Raw genomic sequence first — 21,118 nt, 5'->3', positions numbered from 1 at the left:
GTATAGAGCACTGGTGAGACCACATTTGGAAGACTGTGTTCAGTTCTGGAGAACTCACCTACAAAAAGATATTGACAAAATTGAACGGGTCCAAAGACGGGCTACAAGAATGGTGGAAGGTCTTAAGCATAAAACGTATCAGGAAAGACTTAATGAACTCAATCCGTATAGTCTGGAGGAGGGAAAGGGGGGACATGATGGAAGCATTAAAATATGTTAAAGGGTTAAATAAGCTTCAGGAGGGAAGTGTTTTTAATAGGAAAGTGAACACAAGAACAAGGGGGCACAATCTGAGGTTAGTTGGGGGAAGGATCAGAAGCAACGTGAGAAAATATTATTTTACTGAAAGAGTAGTAGATGCTTGCAACGTGGTTGGTAAATCCACAGGAACTGAATTTAAACATGCCTGGGAGAAACATATATCCATTGTAAAATGAAATACTGTACAGGAAATATTATAAGGGCAGACTAGATGGACCATGAGGTCTTTTTCTGCTGTCAATCTTCTATGTTTCTATGTGCCACAGGTGGCACACAAAGCCATATCTAAGAGCACGTGAGGTGTTACCCTATGTCAGCTCAGTTGATTTTTGCCCTTCTTTTCGGCCATTTTCGTTCTTCCCAGGCTTCAGGAAAACCTCCTGAAGCCTGGGAATGGCGAAAAATTGCCTAACTGGAAGTAATAGTATAGTTCAGGAATAGTAAATAGATAGGGAAATTGTATCTCTTGGAGGTGAAGAGAACCCTAACCCTAACCCAAGTCTGGTCATCTGGTCACATGGCCAGCAAGCCACATCCACAAAATAAGCCATGCCCAAATAGAAAAATCCCCTGAATTTTATCTTTTAGGCATAGCTAAACAGAAATATAAAAAAGATATTTTTTTATCTGGTTGTACATATCTTAACAGCAGCCAGGATAGTCTATACACAAAATTGGAAAGGGGAAGATATCCCCCAAAAAGAGGATGTAGTTAAAAAAAAATTGGATTGTGCTGAGATGGATATGATGACAAGAAGGCCGAACGATCATGAAGAATCTGACTTTTATACTATCTGTAACAAAGTCTATACATGGATAGATAAGAATAAAGTTGAATATAAGGTTATGAAAACTGTATGACTATAATCAAATGTTACTGATATTTTTAGTTGTTGCTATTGTTGTTGGGTTTTTTTTATCAATTTAACTCTAAGTGTATTAGAATATGTAAACAAAATTCTTCTTTTCAATTAGAATATGATTTTGACTTAAAGACTTAAGATTTTATCCTTTTTTCTGTATTAAAAATTGACTTCAAGAAAAGAGGGGTAACTGTAACCCGTACTATGTGTTTAAATGTTTGTAAGTTTGTATGTCTTTTTATTGAAAATTAATAAAGTTTTTTTGGGGGGGAAATAAGCCATGCCCACAGTGTGGTAGTAAAAAATTTTGCAGCCCTTCACTGATGGGTAGATATCCTTAGGCATAAGACAGTGCTGTGGGGATTAGGTGCTCAGCAGAGTGGTGGCACAAGGGGGAAAATGATCTTTTGGGTGTAGCTGTTATTGCATGCAATGCCCCATAAGCAGCATACTTTCAGTTATTTGGGGAGAAAACATGTTCTGTTTCTAACCTTGAGTTAACACTTGTAAATTCATAGACTGGGCAGAATGGATCGGAAAAAGCTGCTAGGCTTGTTGTTGTTGAGTTATAACAAACTTTGTACTTCTACCAGTTTCAAATCCACTCTTTCTCCCCCCACCCACCCCATAAGCATATAGGTCTCATTCACTGACAGAGATCTTGATAACAGAGACTGGCTTCACTTGTGGCCCTGAGAGTCAGGTCACCCAAAACACAAGCTGCTAAAATAAGAGAGCAAGTTTCCTGCACAGCCAGACTGCGGCTCTGCCCTGTAATCAGCAAAAGGACCTAAATTTTGTGTTTATTTATAACCCTTTCATTTCTTCCAAGCTCACTCCCTTTGGTTGGGCGACCACAAAACTTTGAATGGACCAAAGGATCCCATGGGCCAGCGTAGCTCTTGCAATCACTGCTTCCATCTTGGTTAAAGATGAGGATCTAAGAAGAAACAAGACGCTGATGGATTTCTATGTTGATTGCTCCAAGGGATTGTTGACCCTTTGGACCATAAAACTGGAATTAAATGCTTGGCAACCAATATGGAATACTAAACTCCATTCTTGACTTGTAGAGCAGTTTGAGGCATCTGGAGAAAAGGCAGAGAGAAATAGAAGAGATTCCTAACTTATTCTCTGTCTGCTGCTAACTTTTCTTGAGATGATATTCCTTCAGACAGTGGAGAAAAAGCCTTGACAAGTTGAAGTACTTGTGAGGGAAGTGTGTATTAAGTGTGTATTAGTCCTTAGGGAGTTGGGCAGCATACAAATGGAATTAAATAAATAAATATTAAGCATCCTTTCTCAGCCACTAATTCCCTCTAGTGCAGTGTTTCCCAACGTTTTTTGAGCCGCAGCACATTATTCACATTTACAAAATCCTGGGGAACATTGAGCGGGGGCGGGGGGGGGGCGGCACTAAAAAAAGTTTGGACCAAAAAAAATATCTCTCTTCCTTTCGCTCTATTTCTCTCTCTCTCTCCCTTTCTCTCCCTTCCTTCCTCTTTCTTTCCCTCTCTCTCTCCACCCCTCTTTGTTTCTCCCTTCCTCTCTTTTTTGCTCTCTTTCTCTCTCCTCCTTCCCTCCCTCTATGTCTTTCCCTCACCCTCCTTCCCCCCTTTCTTTCTCTCTCTCTTTCTTGTACACCACGCCGCAGCAGTGGCATTGGGCAGTAGCCATGGGGCGGCGGCAGGGTGGTCAGCTGTGAGGTGGAGCTCCGGAACGGAGGCACCGACGGCGGCGGCTGGACGTGTTGCTAGACACCGTACATGCTGGTGTTATGCTGGGCATGGGTGTGGGGCTGGAGCCTCCATCCCAGCCCAGCCAGCTGGCAAGTGTCAGCCACGCAATGCCAGCATGTACGATGTACAGCAACGTCTCCAGCCGCCGTCGGTGCCTCTGTCCTGGAGTTCTGGCTTGCAGCCGACCATCCTGCCACTGCCCAGCGGCTACTGCCCAGTGCTGCTGCTGCCGCCGCCCTCCCACCACCCTCCCGCCGGGCCCCAAAGCTCACCTGCTGCCGCTGCCAGGGAAGCTCCAGCTGCCGGAAAACTTGGAAGGTGCAAAGAAGGAAGCTCAGCTTCCGATCTCACAACTTTTTGCTCTTCGCACTCTCAGCAAAAAGTTGCGAGACCAAAAGCTGAGCTTCCTTCTTCGCGGCACACCTGACCATGTCTCGCGGCACACTAGTGTCCTGCGTAACACTGATTGGGAAACACTGCTCTAATGAATCCTCTCTCCTCCAGCCAACTCTTGGAGTTGAGTGTATTGGGAATCTATCTTTGCTGTTGAACAAGTACATTCATGTCTATTCTTTTTCTTTTTTTTAACCATCACAGCAATATGAAGTACAATATGAAGTACAACCTTCATGGGGAAGGTTGTCGAGAAGGTGGTGGCACTTCAACTCCAGCGGTCCTTGGATGAAGCCGATTATCTAGGTCCTCAGCAGTCTGGATTCAGGCCCGGCTACAGCACGGAAACTGCTTTGGTCGCGTTGATGGATGATCTCTGGCGGGCCCGGGACAGGGGTTTGTCCTCTGTCCTGGTGCTCCTTGACCTCTCAGCGGCTTTCGATACCATCGACCATGGTATCCTTCTGCGCCGGCTGGAGGGGTTGGGAGTGGGAGGCACTGTTCTTCAGTGGTTCTCCTCCTACCTCTCCGGTCGGTCGCAGTCGGTGTTAGTGGGGGGTCAGAGGTCGACCCCGAGGTTTCTCCCTTGTGGGGTGCCTCAGGGGTCGGTCCTTTCCCCCCTGCTATTTAATATCTACATGAAACCGCTGGGTGAGATCATCCAAGGGCATGGGGTGAGGTATCATCAATATGCCGATGATACCCAGTTGTACATCTCCACCCCATGTCCAGTCAACGAAGCAGTGGAAGTGATGTGCCGGTGCCTGGAGGCTGTTGGGGCCTGGATGGGTGTCAACAAACTCAAACTCAACCCAGACAAGACGGAGTGGCTGTGGGTTTTGCCTCCCAAGGACAATTCTATCTGTCCGTCCATTACCCTGGGGGGGGAATTATTGACCCCCTCAGAGAGGGTCCGCAACTTGGGCGTCCTCCTCGATCCACAGCTCACATTAGAAAAACACCTTTCAGCTGTGGCGAGGGGGGCGTTTGCCCAGGTTCGCCTGGTGCGCCAGTTGCGGCCCTATTTGGACCGGGGGTCATTGCTCACAGTCACTCATGCCCTCATCACCTCGAGGCTCGACTACTGTAACGCTCTCTACATGGGGCTACCTTTGAAAAGTGTTCGGAAACTTCAGATCGTGCAGAATGCAGCTGCGAGAGCAATTATGGGCTTCTCCAAGTATGCCCATATCACTCCAACACTCCGCAGTCTGCATTGGCTGCCGATCAGTTTCCGGTCACAATTCAAAGTGTTGGTTATGACCTATAAAGCCCTTCATGGCACCGGACCAGAATATCTTCGGGACCGCCTCCTGCCGCACGAATCCCAGCGACCGGTTAGGTCCCGCAGAGTTGGCCTTCTCCGGGTCCCGTCGACTAAACAATGTCGTCTGGCGGGACCCAGGGGAAGAGCCTTCTCTGTGGGGGCCCCAACCCTCTGGAACCAGCTCCCCCCTGAGATTAGGATTGCCCCCACCCTCCCTGCCTTTCGTAAACTCCTTAAGACCCACCTTTGCCGTCAGGCATGGGGGAACTAAAACACCTCCCCCTTGCCCATGTTGTTTTGTTGATTGATTGACTGTGTGCCTGTTTTTTATATATACTGTTTTTTATAAGATTATTAATTTAAATTGGAACTGGATGGGTGGGCATTGGATTTGGTATTGTGTACTGTACTGTTTTTTATTATTGTTGTGAGCCGCCCCGAGTTTGCGGAGAGGGGCGGCATATAAATCCAATAAACCTAAACCTAAACCTAATGAGTTGCGAAGAGTGGTTGAGGAACCCTAGAATTGAAATGGGCAGCTGCCTGCCTAATGGCTCCATGTGAACCACAACGTAAGCCATAATTCTTGAACTTCACAACTACATTCTCCCACACAATTTGAGAGGCAAAAAAGGGGTTCTAACGCTCTCCCTTTTAATATGAACTACTAAAGTACAATATACTTATGGAAATCTGCTGCTTGTTGTCCTATGTAAGCAGAATCCCCAGCTGAAGGGCAATTGGGAAAAAGGAATCCTCAATCGGAGCATTATATTGGCAGTTCTGTGTTAGCAAAAACTTCAGAAGAGAAGGATTTAGGGGTAATGATTTCTGACAGTCTCAAAATGGGTGAACAGTGTAATCGGGCTGTAGGAAAAGCAATTAGGATGCTTGGCTGCATAGCTAGAGGCATAACAAGCAGGAAGAGGGACATTTTGATCCCACTGTATAGAGCACTGGTGAGACCACATTTGGAATACTGTGTTCAGTTCTGGAGACCTCACCTACAAAAAGATATTGACAAAATTGAACGGGTCCAAAAACGGGCTACAAGAATGGTGGAAGGTCTTAAGCATAAAACTTATCAGGAAAGACTTAATAAACTCTCTGGAGGACAGAAAGAAAAAGGGGGACATGATTGAAACATTTAAATATGTTAAAGGGTTAAATAAGCTTCAGGAGGGAAGTGTTTTTAATAGGAAAGTGAACACAAGAGCAAGGGGACACAATCCGAAGTTAGTTGGGGTAAAGATCAAAAGAAACATGACAAAATATTATTTTACTGAAAGAGAAGTAGATCCTTGGAACAAACTTCAAGCAGACATGGTTGGTAAATCCACAGGAACTGAATTTAAACATGCCTGGAATAAACATATATCCTTCCTAAGATAAAATACAGGAAGTACCGGTAGTATAAGGGCAGACTAGATGGACCATGAGGTCTTTTTCTGCTGTCAATTTTCTATGTTTCTGTTTCTAAAAGTTGTGCCAAATTTCCGTTATATTCTCATTGGAAAGAAGAGAAGGAAATAATTTTACTTGTGCCTTGGCATATTGAAAACTGAGTAAGAGAAGCCATAGCCTATGTCACAGGTATAATGGTTATAGTAACAGTAATGTTTTCAACTAGAGCATTATATTTTCATGCCCTGATGGGGCAGAGGACAACTCTTGTAACCAGCAGACAAATTTGCTCTTCTTTAAGAGTTAGGGATAAAGTCTAGGGCAATGTATGGTTTCAATCAAGCTGCAAATACTTAATATGAACTTTCAAAAGAGATTTTGGTAGCTGCTGTGGAATCCTGAGAATTTAAGCTTTGAGATTTAATATTTTTTGACAGAGTAAAATTTCAGGCCTTGATTGCTGTAGGGGTGGTAGAGAGAAAAAAGCTTGAAAGCATGTGTGCAACATATTTTGTTTGTTTGTTTTCTTTTGGCTAAACATGAATAATGGAGGATCGGTTTGGGGCTTCTTGTGAATGTCAGCCATCCCATATAGGTTTCACTTTCTTCCCCAAATTTGCTATCCAATATGAAGCTGTCTCTGGATATTTTGGATTCCCAGTGGAATTTTCTCAGCCTACTACATTTGTATACAAGGGAACATTGTTTATTTATTTAATCAATTGGTTGGCTCCCTCATTGTGCCTTCCATCCCCTGTCCTATATCTCTCCTATATCCTGTCTCTCCTATATCTCATATTTCTTCTCTAATATATCCTCTATAACCTTCATTGTGTATTATTGTGTATTGGACAAAATAAATAAATAAAAATTGCTGAAGCAACCTTGACAGTCCTATCAACAGATAAACTAAAATAATTTCAGTAATATTAAGAACAACAACAGCAATGTCCTTGTTATTCCCCTTCCTTTTACATATGCAATTAATTCATAAGACAACTGAAGTTCCTGCCGTTTTGATTACAATATTATTGTGCATACTTGGACCAGCATAAAGAAGATCCTACTGTATTTTTCAGAGTATAAGCCCCACTTTAGTTTTGGGGAAGGAAAACAGGGAAAAAAATAATCTGCCTACCAGGTATTCATCTGGCTAGTCTTTAGTCTGGTCAGTTTCAGCACATTAGTTTGCTGGGTTTGAGCCCACGTGCTTGCACTTTATCCCCTGGTTGGGGGGGGGAAGCCAATTTATAAAACACTTCACTTCTTTCTCTCTTCAGAGAGAAATAATGAGAAAATCAGGCAAAAGGACAATTGCTTCCCTAGCAAAGCACAGAAGATCTCTTCATTAGCACCTCTTTAAGGCTGAAAAAAATCTTAGTAAAAGCTACATTCAAAGTGTAGAAGAACCCAAATTTTCAGCCTCTTTGGGTGGGGAGGTGCATCTTATATTCTGAAAAATACAGTAGTTATCCCCAGGTCCCCTTGTTAGACCAATTCTAGCATGGATACTTTATGTTCCTCTGGAACTCTCATCAGAAGTATTTACTGGTTTTTAAATCCTGGAATTTACATTTTAGTCTTAAAGCTGAATGTATGAAGGACGAAGTTTTAAATTAGGCACTATCTGATACCGAGAAGCTTCAAGCTCCATGTAGAAATGTCAAGAAATATTATGGGGATGAAACAGACTTCACCCATTTTTGAAAATAAAAAAAATCCAATTGCTACTCATAATCACTCTTGCGTTGTTAGATAAAACACATAAGTTCGTTGCTTACATCTCACCTGTTGCAAATTTTCTGTATGTTGTATGTTTGTATATATTAGGAGATGAGCAATCAACCAACTCCGGTACATCCACTGAAGGTAGGAGAATATTTGTGTTGGGGATTTTGCCCCCCCCCCCTTGTAGGAATGTATCACATCTGCACTACATTTTTCAGAAGATGTCAAAGGCACATTCAAAAAAGAAATTAAAAGAACTATGGAGGTGTTTTACTTGTAAAAGGTTTAGTTAGGGCATTCGTTTTGACTCTCAATCTCTCCTCCCAAAAATGCGAGAGAGAGAAAAAGAGAGAATAATTTATTTATTTATTTATTTATTGGATTTGTATGCCACCCCTCTCCGTGGACTCGGGGCAGCTAACAACAGTGACAAAAACAGAATGTAAAAATCCAATACTACAAACAGCTAAAAACCCTTGTTATAAAACCAATCATACATACAAACATACCATGCATAAATTGTAGAAGCCTAGGGGGAAAGATTATCTTAGTTCCCCCATGCCTGACGGCAGAGGTGGGTTTTGAGGAGCTTACGAAAGGCAAGGAGGGTGGGGGCTATTCTAATCTCTGGGGGGAGTTGGTTCCAAAGGGCCGGGGCCACCACAGAGAAGGCTCTTCCCCTGGGCCCCGCCAACCAACATTGTTTAGTTGACGGGACCTGGAGAAGGCCAACTCTGTGGGACCTAACTGGTCGCTGGGATTTGTGCGGCAGAAGGCGGTCCCGGAGATAATCTGGCCCGGTGCCATGAAGGGCATGTAAGACAAGATAGCCACTGAAGATGTAAGCTGCCCAGAGTCACTTATTGAGATGCATAGCGGTGGAAATCAAATAAACAAATAAACAGAAGAGTTAAATGGAGAGCACCTAACCCAAGTTAAATTGTTCTGAGCCTTAAAACTAGAGTACTAATTGAAATGTCTTAGAAATAGATAACGTATAGGGAGGGTGATCAATATATGGATCATCAGCATCCTCTGCAAATGTCCCTGAGTTCCCCTGGGCCACTCAGGGAACATCCTTTATTTGTGGTTATGTCCTACTATAGCTTCTGATTCTTTCTTTTATTAAGCAGGAATGTGGATTGTTGTTCTTTTTTCATGCATCTTTTCCCCATGGCCTCTTTTACCTCTGGAGTCTTTGTCTCCTGCCTCCAAAAATAGCAATCTGGCCCAAGATTTTCTCATTCAGGACCTTGTTGCCATGGTGTTGGCATAATGAAACAGGACCTGAGGAGAGAAAGCATTCAAGCAGAATGGTTCCATAACAAGCAATCCTACAAGGTGCCTCTGTAATGCAAATGAGGATTATAGCAAGGAATACCTGGCTTCTGCCTCTAGTAGGACACCTGAAGGGTTACAAATCTTAAACCAAGTGTAGGCCATATACAGTTATGACTTCATTTGCTCCTAGATTCATCAAGGTGGAAGGATGATTTTTCTGAAGAACAACAAAAACAAAAAAAATAACGTTACCATGGAGGTTTTAATGATCAGGTAGAGTTAAAGAGTCATCTTCATTTAACCAACAACCATTCAGCGTAGCTTCTTATCATTTCAGGTGAGATTTTTAAAATGCTAATGTTAGTCTAACCTTATGGTTTATCTAAATTATTATATTTATTGTCAAAACTAGAAATGAGATCTTCTTTTACTTCCTTCAAACTGTACATAAAATATGAAAATGGTAAAAGGACACTTGTGAAAAATTTAAACCCACTTCATTTAAGATAATAATAATAATAATAATAATAATAATAATAATAGTAATAATTTATTAGATTTGTATGCCGCCCCTCTCCAAAGACTCGGGGCGACTCACAACAATAATAAAAACAATATTCCAGCGAAAACAAATCTAATATTAAAAAGCACATAAAACCCTATCATATTAAAAAAAAGAAAACAACATATACATACCCAAACATAAATATAAAAAAGCCTGGGGGAAAGGTGTCTCAACTCTCCCATGCCTGGCGGTATAGATGGGTCTTGAGTAATTTACGAAAGACAAGGAGTGTGGGGGCAGTTCTAATATCCGGGGGGGAGTTGATTCCAGAGGGCCGGGGCTGCCACAGAGAAGGCTCTTCCCCTGGGGCCTGCCAAAGATGCCTCCAAAAAATGTAGACCCTTGTTGCAGTATAGCAAGTTATGTTAGGATAGGATTTTTATTAATCTGGATTTCTAGCATAAAAATATATATACTGTGTGACCCTGATTCAAAAACCCAGGACAAGCAATACTGGTTCTTTCACTCTTACGGATATTCTGTGAATAGATATCATTTGGAAACATCAGAAGAAGAACATGAAACCTGTAAATAAATGATAAACCATGTGGCCCTCCAGAAATTACTGGGACAGCTATAAAAATCAACCCATAAGTCCCCTTAGAAACTGGATCATAATGAATCTGCTTAATCATTGATGAGAAGCAATTTCTGTCTCAAATGATAAGTACCATCTTGTAATGTTATTATTATTTTATTATTATTATTTATTAGATTTGTATGCTGCCCCACTCCAAAGACTAATAATAATGTTATTATTAATAATGTTATTATTAGTGCTATACATCTGACCATAACTACTTGTTTTCATTGTATTTGTTCCATACAGTAGTTGCCTCTAATTAGCATATAATTTCATATAGCCTATTCCTACAAATGTCTCTAATTCTTAGTGGAATCTTATATTCATTATCTGCCTTTATGCTCTCGGCAGGGAAAAGAAATAATATCCTTTCAAGCTAAATCAGTTTAAAGTTTTTACATTAAAGTGTAAGAAACTAATTGCATGCTTCAAGCAAATGGGTCAATCAGAGTGAAGTAAGACTTATCAGATTTATAAAATAATACTTCTTCTTTGACTTTATTAAGCCTACAAAATGCTATGGGACCGAGGACAGAGATTGGTGTACCATTTACAATTTTCTTGGCACTCTATAAAAAAAGAGGTCTAATTTTGGGGGTTGCCATTTTGACTTCCCACCATGCTTCGTATGGTAGGGTTATGAAAATGATGCTTCCTGTCCCCCTACAGTTGCACCCTCTATGCTTCTAGGGCCCATAAGTTGCTACTTCTTTCTCAACATATTTTATCCCTGCCTCCTTATTTCTGCAAACCATTGCATGGTTGATTACACTACATGGATGCTTGCTGAGATGGGGGAAGACTGAGGGGGAATTAAATAGTTTGAATCTCTCCCAGTACCACAGCAGTTGCTCTGGGGTCAGATTGGTAGATGAAAAATAGATCCTCAGCCTGTTTCTTCTTATATATGAGAAACATGTATATTAAATAAAATCCACTCAACGCAATTACGTAGGGAAAAAGTAATAAAAGTAAATTATATTATTCCACTTAAATGATACAAAATAGCTGCATATATTGCATTGTGGAAAATTTTATTATTTATATTCTCCAAATTCCAGTCTTTATAGAATATAATAATACGAGATCATGATTTTATTAAGCACAGAGCACAGTTTCTGCCTGTTTAAAAAAATGTGCAAGCATCCTGTGAGTTTTGCTATTTCAGCAACTTCTAAAACCTTTTATATCTGCTGTTTAATACCAGGAGTTTTTGAGGGCACAAATTATTTGAGATGCTATTAATAACTTCTAAATCTGCTATAGTAACTCTTCTTAGTTTTTACTATTTCATTGCAAAGCCCTAGAGCAAAGATCCACAAACTGTAGCCTCAGGACTACATTCTAGAATAGATTCTATTTCCCCCCATCTCTAACATGCTTTTGGCTTTTTTCCTTTTCCTGCAATTTATATATAGGATGTCTTAAAACTCTGCCTGAATCTCTTTTAAAGAATAATATAAATAATTATGAAAGAAAGATCGGGAAGGACAGCAGACTGATCAGGTACACAGGCTGCCTTATCACTATTCTTCCTCATAAACTATATCAATTATTGTACATCAACCAGTCAATAGATCTTTATTAATGTAGTTCAAGACCAGTACAGTTATTGCATATTTTATGAAAATCAGTGCCTTCTATTTGATGATACATTTTCATTGTTTGTGATGCCTCAAGTATTAATTAAAATACATTCTCTAACCCCACCATTCCTGACATATCATGAAAACAAAAAGACAATTAAAAGGAAAAAGGAGGGGGAAGAGAGCCTTATAAATTTTAGATTTTTAATTGTTTTGGGGGAAAAAAGGTTCTGTTAGATAAATAGATATGATCGCATTAATGAGATGTGCAATTTTTGCCATATTTAATACAGAAATTAGAACTGCATAATTTCTAGGCTAAATGTTAATTGAGCCTTGTCATATTAGGTCACCTTTAAGACTTTAAAAAAGTAATATATTAGCACATCAATTAAACATACCAAAACAAGCGAGTAGAAGAAATTGTATCATATCCTTAACTGCTGTAACAAATATAGTCATATCTACATGAGTAATATGTATTTATTTACTGGCAGAAGATTGTCAGAGAAAGATTTAAGTTGGTCTTCTTGAATATGAAATTCTCCAGAATGGGAGCAGCCATTCCCAATGATAATATACCTATGGCTTGCAAGGTAGACCAAATAAGAAACATAGCTAGATGGCTAATTCTATTTTATTGCAAGGATACATAAACAGATCTGAAAGTATGCTTCTGCTCAATGCCCTTTACAGCTCAAGAAACTAGGGAGAGTCCCGTCTAAGTTTCTTGCCCTCTTCAAATTCCTGCTGCAGGCTAGGTTGCCTTTTACCTGGTTATTCTCTTGACTTCATCTCTTTGCTTTGTCTTCCAGGGTCTCTCCCCCCCCCCATTCTATCATTGGGGTTCCATTGGACAGAATCTCTGGCAGAATCCCCCCAAATTATAATTTCGGAGCTCTTTTCCAGCCCTAGATTTAGAAACTAAGCACATCGGCATGAAAATGTGTTGCACCATTGACTTGTGACTCTGGCCTTTCCACACTAAGTGGAGAGCATAACAATCTTCAGAAAACGAATTGGTATATTTTATTTATTATTTATTCATTTGTCCAATACACAAACACATAGGAAGAAAGATAGACATGTGATAATATAAAAGAGGGTAAAAGTGAACTTAGAGGAGAGGATATATGAAAGGAAGAGAATATATAGGATAGTTGAAAGAAAGGAAAGACAATTGGACAGGGGACGAAAGGCACACCAGTGCACTTATGTACGCCTCTTACTGGCCTCTTAGGAACCTGGAGAGGTCAATCGTGGAGAGTCTAAGGGAGAAGTGATGGGGGTTAGGGGTTGACACAATTGAGTCCGGTAATGAGTTCCACGCTTCGATGACTTGGTTGTTGAAATCATATTTTTTACAGTCAAGTTTGGAGCGGTTCGTATTAAGTTTGAATCTGTTGCGTGCTCTTGTGTTATTGCGGTTGAAGCTGAAGTAGTCATTGACCGGTAGGACATTGCAGCATATGATCTTGTGGGCAATACTCAAATCGTGTTTTAAGTGCCGTAGTTCTAGGCTTTCTAGGCCCAGGATTGTTAGTCTATTTTCGTAGGATATTCTGTTTCGAGTGGAGGAGCGAAGGGCTCTTCTGGTGAAATATCTTTGGACATTTTCAAGGGTGTTGATGTCTGAGATGTGGTATGGGTTCCAGACAGATGAGCAGTAGTCTAGGATGGGTCTGGCAAAAGTTCTGTAGGCTCTTGTGAGTAGTGTGAGATTGCCTGAGCAGAAGCTGCGTAGGATCAGGTTAACAACTCTAGAGGCTTTTTTGGCGATATTGTTGCAGTGGGCTTTGTAATTGCAGAGGCCATATATTGAGGACCTATGCGTATAAATTCCTAAATAAAAATCAACCACACATTCATGGCTGAAACGCCAATACCCTGCTGCTGCGTGTTCTTAAACTGTTGATAAAGAGATAAAAATGTGACACCAATGCAATGTGGTTGTTTCTGATATTCAGAGCACTCTGTAGTGGCAGGAGTTAATATTTATTTATTTATTGGATTTATATTTGACCTATTTTCCCATTTTTATGGAGGTTTGGCAGGATTCTAAGCATGCTTTAGGGCTTGCAAAGGCACCATTTCACCTCCCAAGCAAACAGGAACTGTGCACCCTGAAGCATCAATTACTCAAAAAGTACCTTGTAGGCCATAGGTAGATCTGCATTACATAACAAAGTAATTAGAATCTGGAATTAAGATCATGGTTCTTTAACATAAACAATGTTATCAGCCTAGTTTTAAAAAGAGCAATTTAAACTAGGAATATCCTCTGTTCATTATTCTTCCCTCTCCATGCTGCTTCAGGTATAGGATAGATTTGTACATTAGATTGATGAGCAGATTTATTTATTTATTTATTTAGTTAGTTAGTTAGTTAGTTAGTTAGTTAGTTAGTTAGTTAGTTAGTTAGTCCAATACACAAAGAGGGTTTAGTGGGTATATATCTATATACACATAGTAAAATAGATGTTGAAGGTTATAGAGGAGATACTCATAGTAAAATATATCTAAGAAATAATAGAAAAGAAGATATAGTAATAGAACATATCAATGAAAGAATAGAAGAAGAGATATAGGAATAGAAGAAAGGTATAGGAGATATAGGAGAGCAATAGGACAGGGGACGGAAGGCTCTCTAGTGCACTTGTACTCGCCCCTTACTGACCTCTTAGGAATCTGTAGATAATCAACCGTAGATAATCTAAGGGTAAAGTGTTGGGGGTTTGGGGATGACACTATGGAGTCTGGTAATGAGTTCCACGCTTTGACAACTCGGTTACTGAAGTCATATTTTTTACAGTCAAGTTTGGAGCGGTTAATATTAAGTTTAAATCTGTTGTGTGCTCTTGTGTTGTTGTGGTTGAAGCTGAAGTTGTGGTTGAAGATCTAAAGAGGAACCAGTTTAGTGGTTCTTTCTTCGATGGAAGGAGGGAAGAGGGAAGAGAAAAGGTGGTGCTACTTTTCTGGGCTCTTCTGAATCTGTCCTTCCCAGCAGTTGATTTTAATGTTTGGGCTTCCTTCCAGCATTTCTCTTGTCATCACTCCAAATAGAAGCCCCTGCCTCAAGTTCAGTTCTACCATATTCCCTGCCCTCTGGATTTATGCTGAAAAAAATATCAACAATAGTGAGATGTTTTTTTAAAAAGTCCTATTTGCCCTGTTTTAAGAGGTCTAGTAATAATCTTGATGCTCATCTTGGAACAAGCCGCATGTTAATAAAAGCACTTCTATTATGATAGGCTCTTTGCTTTATGAGTTATGACCATAATGATTATTAAAAATGAACAAGAGGCTGGTTTTGTTCCGTTGAGGAATAGATATGCTAATTCTCTTCTCTTCCAAAATCAAGGAGGCATAAAATCAAAACATTTTTTAATCTTTCCAACTTCAATTTTGAATCCTTATTCCATTCTGGAAAATACATAAGTCCTTAGAACAGAGAAGATTCTTTTACATTTAGTATAGTTCGGAAACTAAGAAATTGGATTTATTCAATGTTAGTCTGAATTTGAATCTCTGCTGAGCCATACAACTCAACAGGGACTTGAGACCAGCCAGCATTACTCAGCTAGACCTATCAAAGAGGTCTAGCTGAGGTTGTTGTGAGGATAAAACCTGAGGAGATTGTGGAGGAATATCAAGATTAATTTACTGTACATAAAGCAACCAAGATACTGTATGTGTTGCTGTCAATAGTCTCCCTCCCCTCCACAACCCTTCATTAGGTCCCACAGAGTTGGCCTTCTCCGGGTCCTGTCGATTAAACAATGTCGTCTGGCGGGACCCAGGGGAAGAGCCTTCTCTGTGGTGGCCCCAACCCTCTGGAACCGGCTCCCCATGGTGGTTAAGATTGCCTCCACCCTCCTTGCCTTTCATAAACGTCTTAAAACCCACCTCTGCTGTCAGGAATGGGGGAATTGAGACATCTCCCCCAGGCTTATATAGTTTTATGTATGGTATGTTTGTGTGTATGTCTTGTTTTTAAATAAGGGGTTTTTAGATATTTTTAAATATTAGATTTGTTATTGTACATTGTTTTTTTATTATTGCCGTGAGCCGCCCCGAGTCTACAGAGAGGGGCGGCATACAAATCTAATAAATAGTAATAATAATTATTATTATTATCCTTATAATAGATAATCCTTTTATCTAGAAAATGTTGAGTGGGCATTGTATGTTCAGTTCCTGAGCTCTAGTTGCAAAGATGGAATTAGTAGTGGCAGTAAAGATTAGAACTTAAAGAGAATATAACCCTTGTGCATTAGCTCGTTTTGTAAATGTGTTCCTGGGCTGATTTTTGCCTTTCTGCTGTGTGTGTGTGTGTGTGTGTGTGTGTGTTTTAAGGTCTTTAATGTCATGCTGGAAAATCAATTTGAGGTCAGGAGCACATGCCACTATGATCTTTGATTTTTTTTCTCCTTCCACCAATCACCGTTCCCTCTCCCGCCCTCCCCCTTCAACTTCAGATGCACAAAAAACTAAACACTTCCAAATGTTAGTAAAGCGCAGACTCCAAATGACCACAAGAACTGCCGTATCTTTAATTAGTGGCTTTTTCTTTTCCTAACTAAGGAGAAAATCCAAGCAAAGGGAAGGCTCATTGGCTCCACAGCAAGGTCTCCTATGTCAGACTTAGAGGATGAGGGTGATCATAAATATGAGAGGGGAAGAAACTTTATATCGGTTGGTGATGCCGATACACAGCAACTCTCATAGACAGATTAATATGGCTTTTGGTTCACGCTGAAATGGCAGAACTTACTCTGAGTATGTATTTATGATTTTTTAAAAATAAAAATAATCAGCCCTAGATACATCTGGAAGATACTGATTATTTGGACCTATTTTAATTACATTTCAACTACAATACTAAGCTTTTTAAAATTTGCCTGGAAACTGGTTAAGTAAAGTGCAGTCCTGATTGTTCTAGACCTCTCCATCCATGATACCATTAACCATGGTGTCCTTCTAGGCTTTCTGATGGAAGTGATCCTTAGGAAAACTATTTTGGAGTACAGTGTTCCCTCGATTTTCGCGGGTTCGAACTTCGCGAATAGCCTATACCACGGTTTTTCAAAAAATGATAATTAAAAAATACTTAACAGTTTTTTTTCTATACCACGGTTTTTCCCGCCCGATGACGTCAAACATCATTGCCAAACTAATAATTTTTGCAAATAAATAACAAAAAAAATAATTATTGTTAATAATTAATTATGTTAATAAATATCAGGATCACTAAGTGTCTTATTCAATGTACCAGTAATAATGGTGAGTAAATTGTTGTTAAGGGAATGGGAAATGGTAATTTAGGGGTTTAAAGTGTTAAAATGGTGTATTTACTTCCGCATCTCTACTTCGGGGAAATTTAACTTTCGCGGGCGGTCTCGGAACAAATCCCCTGTGAAAATTCAGGGAACACTGTAATTTCAATCCACTCTGGACCCATAACCTGATGGGGTTTTACAGAAGCTAGCCCACCCAGGTAGCCACAGCAGCTAACCAGCCTGCCTCAGACCAGGATATCAGGAACCTTTATCTTGAAGTTAATTGAAGACACTTACTGCAGAGTTACTTAGGAAAATATTTACTTCTTTAGTAGCAAACCTACACTAATTATTTACACTGTAGCTCTCTAGTAGTTAATATACAAAGTACTCACAATTCTTTAACCACTATTCTCAGCTACAATATATAGCTACAATTCTTCATTCACTATAAGCCACCTAATTTCCAAGCCACTCTAAGCCACAATAACTTCAAGCCACACGCCACAAGCCACACTATGCAAAGGTGCATTATGTACTTTTGTCAGCCAATCAGGTTACATTACAATTTGTATATTCACTATGACTAGGTAGTTTTACATTGTTAAAGTTATACAATTCTTTTTTCTTTCTGCAATTTGGGACATTGCATCAAGTAGGCTACAATCTTGACAGGAGTTATTGGTGAATAGGAAACCAGACTCATGTATTGTGTTTCACCTATTTATTTTGTGGAATTCCCCTTGAAAGAGGTTTGAAGTGCTCCTCAACAGTCAAGGCATGCGCAGATGAAGACTTAGCAAATAGTGTCTTTGCACAATTAAGGCTATGTGACAGCTGTGAACTCCTTGAGTAAATTTTGTGGCAGTATCCTATCATATTGAAATTGGGAGGTCTACCATTGAAGAATATATATATATATATATGCCAAGACCTTCATACCTGTACCCGTGAAAATCTACGAAAACATATATATACACAGATATATATATACACATATATATATATTCGACACAAAATGTAACCCTTCCCTGGTACAGAGCTGAAGGGATTGGATACTGTAGCCTAGAGGATAATTCTCTGCCTTACAAGGCAAAGGTTGCAGGTTCAAGTCCCAGTGGGTATGGCTAGCTGATGAGGCCAAAATAAGGCCGAAATAGATCTATCCTAGTCTCCCTTAATTTTCAAATTCAGCTTAAACATGTGACACATACAGATAGAATTGTCGGCTATCAATAAAATTAACTGCCTTGGAAATGGCCCTGGGTTGGGCCAAGAGGCAAAAAAGGAGCTGTGATGTTCCTTCAATATACCAGGGTGATTCGACACAAAATGTAACCCTTCCCTGGTACAGAGCTGAAGGGATTGGATACTGTAGCCTAGAGGATAATTCTCTGCCTTACAAGGCAAAGGTTGCAGGTTCAAGTCCCAGTGGGTATGGCTAGCTGATGAGGCCAAAATAAGGCCGAAATAGATCTATCCTAGTCTCCCTTAATTTTCAAATTCAGCTTAAACATGTGACACATACAGATAGAATTGTCGGCTATCAATAAAATTAACTGCCTTGGAAATGGCCCTGGGTTGGGCCAAGAGGCAAAAAAGGAGCTGTGATGTTCCTTCAATATACCAGGGTGATTCGACACAAAATGTAACCCTTCCCTGGTACAGAGCTGAAGGGATTGGATACTGTAGCCTAGAGGATAATTCTCTGCCTTACAAGGCAAAGGTTGCAGGTTCAAGTCCCAGTGGGTATGGCTAGCTGATGAGGCCAAAATAAGGCCGAAATAGATCTATCCTAGTCTCCCTTAATTTTCAAATTCAGCTTAAACATGTGACACATACAGATAGAATTGTCGGCTATCAATAAAATTAACTGCCTTGGAAATGGCCCTGGGTTGGGCCAAGAGGCAAAAAAGGAGCTGTGATGTTCCTTCAATATACCAGGGTGATTCGACACAAAATGTAACCCTTCCCTGGTACAGAGCTGAAGGGATTGGATACTGTAGCCTAGAGGATAATTCTCTGCCTTACAAGGCAAAGGTTGCAGGTTCAAGTCCCAGTGGGTATGGCTAGCTGATGAGGCCAAAATAAGGCCGAAATAGATCTATCCTAGTCTCCCTTAATTTTCAAATTCAGCTTAAACATGTGACACATACAGATAGAATTGTCGGCTATCAATAAAATTAACTGCCTTGGAAATGGCCCTGGGTTGGGCCAAGAGGCAAAAAAGGAGCTGTGATGTTCCTTCAATATACCAGGGTGATTCGACACAAAATGTAACCCTTCCCTGGTACAGAGCTGAAGGGATTGGATACTGTAGCCTAGAGGATAATTCTCTGCCTTACAAGGCAAAGGTTGCAGGTTCAAGTCCCAGTGGGTATGGCTAGCTGATGAGGCCAAAATAAGGCCGAAATAGATCTATCCTAGTCTCCCTTAATTTTCAAATTCAGCTTAAACATGTGACACATACAGATAGAATTGTCGGCTATCAATAAAATTAACTGCCTTGGAAATGGCCCTGGGTTGGGCCAAGAGGCAAAAAAGGAGCTGTGATGTTCCTTCAATATACCAGGGTGATTCGACACAAAATGTAACCCTTCCCTGGTACAGAGCTGAAGGGATTGGATACTGTAGCCTAGAGGATAATTCTCTGCCTTACAAGGCAAAGGTTGCAGGTTCAAGTCCCAGTGGGTATGGCTAGCTGATGAGGCCAAAATAAGGCCGAAATAGATCTATCCTAGTCTCCCTTAATTTTCAAATTCAGCTTAAACATGTGACACATACAGATAGAATTGTCGGCTATCAATAAAATTAACTGCCTTGGAAATGGCCCTGGGTTGGGCCAAGAGGCAAAAAAGGAGCTGTGATGTTCCTTCAATATACCAGGGTGATTCGACACAAAATGTAACCCTTCCCTGGTACAGAGCTGAAGGGATTGGATACTGTAGCCTAGAGGATAATTCTCTGCCTTACAAGGCAAAGGTTGCAGGTTCAAGTCCCAGTGGGTATGGCTAGCTGATGAGGCCAAAATAAGGCCGAAATAGATCTATCCTAGTCTCCCTTAATTTTCAAATTCAGCTTAAACATGTGACACATACAGATAGAATTGTCGGCTATCAATAAAATTAACTGCCTTGGAAATGGCCCTGGGTTGGGCCAAGAGGCAAAAAAGGAGCTGTGATGTTCCTTCAATATACCAGGGTGATTCGACACAAAATGTAACCCTTCCCTGGTACAGAGCTGAAGGGATTGGATACTGTAGCCTAGAGGATAATTCTCTGCCTTACAAGGCAAAGGTTGCAGGTTCAAGTCCCAGTGGGTATGGCTAGCTGATGAGGCCAAAATAAGGCCGAAATAGATCTATCCTAGTCTCCCTTAATTTTCAAATTCAGCTTAAACATGTGACATATATATATATATATATATATATATATATATATATATATATATATATATATGTTTGTTTTCGTAGATTTTCACGGGTACAGGTATGACGGTTTTGGTATATTCGGATTTCTTCCCGTGTAGGATTTGGAAATTTCTGGCGACGTTTCGATGAGGTCTCACTCGTCATCTTCAGGCTGGTGTTTCTGTCCTTGTTCTCCTTAGCAACGTCGCCAGAAATTTCCAAATCCTACACGGGAAGAAACCCGAATATACCAAAACCGTCATATATATATATATGTGTGTGTGTGTGTGTGCGTGTGTCATAATATAGAATATATATATATGTCACATGTTTTTGCTGAATTTGAAAATTAAGGGAGACTAGGATAGATCTATTTTGGCCTTATTTTGGCCTCATCAGCTAGCCATACCCTCACTGGGACTTGAACTTGCAACCTTTGCCTTGTAAGGCAGAGAATTAACCTCTAGGCTACAGTATCCAATCCCTTCAGCTCTGTACCAGGGAAGGGTTACATGTTTTTTGTGTCGAATCATCCTAGTATATTGACTGTAGCTCAGCAGTGAAGATAATGGGCTTGTGGGCAGGAAAGCTGGTAGCCCAGGTTCAAGAACTGATCACCAATTGATGGGGTGGGCTCCTGTCTTTGTCCCAGCTCCAGCGGTGGGTTGCTCCCAGTTCACACTGGTTCTTAGAACCAGTAGTACTGGCAGTGGTAGGCCACCTGCCTGGGATGCTTCTGCACATGCAGAGTAGCTTCATG

The sequence above is a fragment of the Erythrolamprus reginae genome, chromosome 2, assembly GCF_031021105.1.
Source record: "Erythrolamprus reginae isolate rEryReg1 chromosome 2, rEryReg1.hap1, whole genome shotgun sequence".
Taxonomy (NCBI): Eukaryota; Metazoa; Chordata; class Lepidosauria; order Squamata; family Dipsadidae; genus Erythrolamprus; species Erythrolamprus reginae.
The sequence above is the reverse complement of the archived record's forward strand: the minus strand, read 5'-3'. Positions refer to the sequence as shown.